General features: G+C 38.9%; 1 long non-coding RNA gene across 1 annotated transcript; it reads left to right on the top strand.

Moving 5' to 3' along the window:
* The first annotated feature begins 1,594 nt into the window (after nucleotides 1–1,594).
* LOC133027198 (uncharacterized) lies at nucleotides 1,595–4,120 on the top strand. Its single transcript, XR_009683264.1, has 4 exons — nucleotides 1,595–2,394; nucleotides 2,588–2,750; nucleotides 2,880–3,072; nucleotides 4,022–4,120. It is a non-coding gene; the product is annotated as an uncharacterized LOC133027198 (long non-coding RNA).
* The last annotated feature ends 1,035 nt before the right edge of the window (nucleotides 4,121–5,155 follow it).

Genomic DNA, 5,155 nt, shown 5'->3' with positions numbered 1-5,155 from the left:
CATTTGCATTCTTCCTCCGGCCTCTTCTGATTTTCTTTCGGTCTCTGTAGCTTTTTGCATATCACCCCCTTCCCTCTTATTTGTCCTCGTTCTTTCCATCCCTCACTTTCCCCATCATCCATCTCTCTCCATCCTCCTCTTTGTGTGCCCTAAACCCTCCCTGGATCTCCTGCTACAAACAGTGAATTAACCCAGCTCCACCCCATGTTAATGGACTTCTAAATATCAGCCCTTGCCCGTGGATATGCCACCAACATTTACATTGGATATGGGATTGAGTTAGTTGCCTTCTGGCCACTCGCCGACGTTAAGATATCGACTTGATCGTTCTCGCTCGCTGCGTTGGTGCATATTTTGTGGAAATGGCTGATGGGGAGTCAGATATGGAGATATTTGATGTAATATATGTGCAAAGGAATGTGAAAAATGACATGCAGGTAGCGCAAGAACTCAGATATTGGCCTATTCATGTGGCCTTTATCGTGCCCTTTTCTCTAATGCCAAACATACATGTAAATACAGAGGCAATCATTATTTGTGCAACACCGCAAAGTAAAGAAGCAATTCAGTCTTTCAAAATCTGGACACACCTCTTCCTTTATACTGTTTGGACATCCTTACGGCCACAACGCAAGTTCCCTGACCGAAATTTACTGTTTTGACACTCCCTGCGCCCGACTATGCTGTACCACCCCATGAGCGAAAGATAAAGCAGGATAAAATAAAGTCAACAAGAAAGTGTGTACATGTGGTGGTTCTGTGTGTCCGTCAATACAGACCAATCAATATACCAAGGGCCCTTACTGAAGAAGGTCTCTCTGTGTGTGTGTGTGTGTGTGTGTGTGTGTGTGTGTGTGTGTGTGTGTGTGTGTGTGTGTGTGTGTGTGTGTGTGTGTGTGTGTGTGTGTGTGTGTGTGTTCTGGTAATCATCACACCGCGGGGACCGGTGACTGTTTACACAGTCACGTCATGGGGACCGGTTGCGGTGTGGGGACCAAAATGCCGGTCCCCATGAGGATTACCCTTTTAAATGAATACTATAGCTACTCTGAAGGTGCCTGTGAAGTTTGAAGCATTGGCCCATATTACATGTTTTTTGGTAAATGTTAGTGTGTGAGCATTGCTCAGTAGTGTCCCTACTTTTTCTAGCTAGTACTGCACCCACTGCTTCACACACACACATCTTCCAAATATGGTTGGGTGCCACCCACTTCCTGGTCCCCATTAGTAATGATTAAAGCAGCGATGACATTTTCAGCAATCAACAGTAAAAGAAGACTTTTTGCTGGAGAAACTAGCTAAGAAGATAAGAACTTGTGCAGAGGAGCAAAAGTAAGACATGAGGTAAGCACAGTTGTATCTTAAATAAGTATAAGCAGTGTTGAACCCTCAAATTACATTAATTACCATTACCTAGCTAGCATGATTAATAGCTCTGATTAGCTACAAAGGCTAAGTGTATGACCTCAAATGTTTTACTGCGTTTCTCTAACTACTTGCAAGCATGATGCATATGTGAAGGAGTTTATGTGCAGAGGAAATGTAACCTGGCTGCTCTGGATAACCTCTATTTAGAAGCTGGTTATGAACAGGCCCTTTAAACTTTTCTTATTTAACAATGGGCACGTTCATGTGGAAGAGGCAGAGCAGGTTATTAAAGCATCATGGTCAGAGGCATACATCTGGAATTAAATGATAGAAGGAGGATTCAGGATAATGTGGACATGTCCAAATGCTTGTAACATTGGTGTACATGCAAAACAAAATACAATGACTATTATTTTGCCATCATCTTCGATGTGCTGTAAACAAAAATACTATGCTCTCTGCTACTGAATGTGTACATCATGTCATGCCTCTGGCTTGCTCTACCCAGGCACGTCCTCCTGTCTGAATTCTCCTGCTGTTTTCTTTATATGTGAAAGCCATACTCCTTCACAATTATTCAGACATTATCATTTCTCATTTAAGCTGTTTTCAGGCATGACCTGCAGGTAAAATCCAAATAATTGGCTACAGTATTGACCCAGTTTACCTTTCACACATGCACAAGACAGATATACAGTACATATGTTTGTATGTGTGTAAAGTTTATGCAACAACGCACAAGAGTATGCATCACCCTGTAGGCAGAAACTATACTCATGACAAAGAGTAAAGGAGAAGGTTTCTGTAGTTGAATTTTGCAAGAAAAACAACCCTCATGAGGATTGAGGCAACAACAGCAATTTTTAATACCACCAGTCTTACTAAGCAAGTAAACAATTTTTTTTTAATCTTTTCCTGCAGAAATGGCACCATGCATCAGCCCCTTTCAGGATGCAATTCAACATGTTATTTCACAGACTGACAAAATCTGCAAATTAGAGGTCCAGTATATTAATGCAGTAAAAGGTGAGGTGGTATCTGCTGTAAATTATCAATAAATAATTATCATTTAAAATCTAAAGAAAAGCTCCAGAATACATGTAATATGGACTAGAATGCTGGTCAGTTTTGGTTTGTTTTGTATTATATATCAGCATAAACTCATTGTTAACAAATATAATTAATGGATCTTTATTGAAAATGTTTTTATTGTTTACAGGACGTGGCGTATTTGCAAAGGGTACAATTTGTAAAGGAGACTTTGTTGTACAATATAGGGGGGATATGATAAGTGATGCAGAATCACAGAGAAGGAGAAAACTTTACCACCCCTCATGTGCTGCATTCATGTTTGCCTTCAAGTGGAGAGGGAAAACATGGTGGTAAGACTTAAGAATACCTAAACTAGACTCCATATACTATACTAAGCTCTACTACGTGGGTCTCTGATTTTATCGTGATATATTGTGACATTTGTATTTTTCCTTTTCCAATTTTTCCAATTTCTCAAGTGTTGATGCCTCCAGAGAAGATGGCTCAATTGGGCGACTAGTTAATGATGAACACAGACGTCCTAACTCGAAAATGAAAAAAATGTATGTTAATGGAGTACCCCACCTTTGTGTATTTGCCCTGGATGACATCAAAGAAGGAGAAGAAATCACCTATGATTATGGAGGTGAAGACTGCCCATGGCGAACACAAGTATGTTGCAAACACAGTAAATACAATGAGTCAAGTATGACAACATTTTAGTAGAATGAGAAATATGTGGAACTAATTTGGCTGTATTCATATTTGCAATAACCATGTACACTATACATATACAAAAAATACCAGGATTGACACAACTTGTTTGGATTTTAAGCTGCAATGCATGAGTGACCACTAATTATAGTGAAAATAACAGGAACATGTAATTACAAACAGGAATCTGATTTACAAAAGTTTTAAGGAGCTATTGAAGGTCAGTTTAGATTATTATAGATATTATGTTACTGCACTGAATGATCCTCTTTTAACACTTCATCCTAGCAGGGTTGTCTACAAACCTCTGCTAGCAGCCTGAAACTGTGCTTTTGATTTATATGTGAAATAGTGCAGCGTGTCCAAGCTTTTCAATTTCCATTGGATGAATGGAAATGTCATTGATTCACCTGCATTAGCATAGATGAGATTATGATATTATAGGTTTGTCACTTTAGTGACTGCAAGCAATAGCTTTGGTTAATTTAGGATCTCAACAATGTTTTTACAATGACATCTCCAGGAAAACCTTTTGTCGCTTCTGTTTAAATCGAATACTACTGATGACGTGGCGGGTTTTTGCGATGACCACTGATTATGTAATGGCTCTTGAAGGGCTGTCCCAATTTGATGGGGAAGATTTCAACCACTACCCCTTATAACTGTTTCAAGGGGCAAGATAACCCTGTAAAACAAGGGATAGGGTTAGGGAGAAGGGGCGAAATGGGTTCGGGCATAAGTACAAAGCATTGAAATGCTATTACTTTATATGGTAAAGAATCAGGGTCATATTCTAAATGTATTCAGTCTCGCTTATGACATGGATGTAATCTGAAAACTTTGTCTGAATAGAAATATTACAATATAATAGAAGTTAATGTTTGGAACGTTTTACTTTTGTTTACAGACGACCAGCATCACTGTTGACACCATGGAGGAGGATGACTCTGATCCTGTCCACTCAGAGAGTCTGATAGATGGTGCCTTTGCGCCAAAGACCACACCTGAAGAGGTAAGTTCATGTCCATCACTATTTTTTCATTATTTTGTTACTCTATGTTCAGAGTTCGTGTAGAAACTGTGTGTGAACAATTAGGTTAAACTGGTCCCCACAATGAACTATAATGTTGGGTGTAAAATGTCCCCACAAAGCCTGTGTTAAGTTATGTGAATGAGAAAGAGCTTCAATGGTCAGAAGTAATGTAAATTGGTATACAATGACATTTCAAGTCATACATCTTGAAGGTTAGTGTTAGAGCTATATTCATGCTAGATTTCAAACCTCACAGTGTTTTCTTTCTTGATAAATTATCACTCTACATTTTGGAGTCACGAGGTCCCCACAAGACACCTTCTGACAGTGTGTAACCACAAAACACCTTCTGAGAGTGTGCAAGTAAAAACTGTTTTTGAAAAGTTAGATGAAACTGGTCCCCACAATGAACTTTAATGTAGTGTGTAAAATGTCCCCACAAAGCCTGTGTTAAGTTGTGTAAACGAGAAAGAGCTTCACTGGTCAGAAGTATTGTAAATTGGTATACAATGACATTTCAAGTCATACATCTTGAAGGTTAGTGTTAGAGCTATATTCATGCTAGATTTCAAACCTCACAGTATTTTCTTTCTTGATAAATTATCACTCTACATTTTGGAGTCACGAGGTCCCCACAAAACACCTTCTGACAGTGTGCAAGTACAAACTGTTTTTGAAAAGTAAGATAAAACTGGTCCCCACAATGAACTATAATGTTGTGTGTAAAATGTCCCCACAAAGCCTGTGTTAAGTTGTGTGAACGAGAAAGAGCTTCACTGGTCAGAAGTAATGTAAATTGGTATACAATGACATTTCAAGTCATACATCTTGAAGGTTAGTGTTAGAGCTATATTCATGCTAGATTTCTAACCTCACAGTATTTTCTTTCTTGTTAAATTATCACTCTACATTTTGGAGTCACGAGGTCCCCACAAGACACCTTCTGACAGTGTGTAACCACAAAACACTTTCTGATAGTGTGCAAGTAAAAACTGTTTTTGAAAAGTT

Source organism: Limanda limanda, chromosome 2, assembly GCF_963576545.1.
Source record: "Limanda limanda chromosome 2, fLimLim1.1, whole genome shotgun sequence".
In the NCBI taxonomy this organism is placed as follows: Eukaryota; Metazoa; Chordata; class Actinopteri; order Pleuronectiformes; family Pleuronectidae; genus Limanda; species Limanda limanda.
The sequence above is the reverse complement of the archived record's forward strand: the minus strand, read 5'-3'. Positions and strand labels throughout refer to the sequence as shown.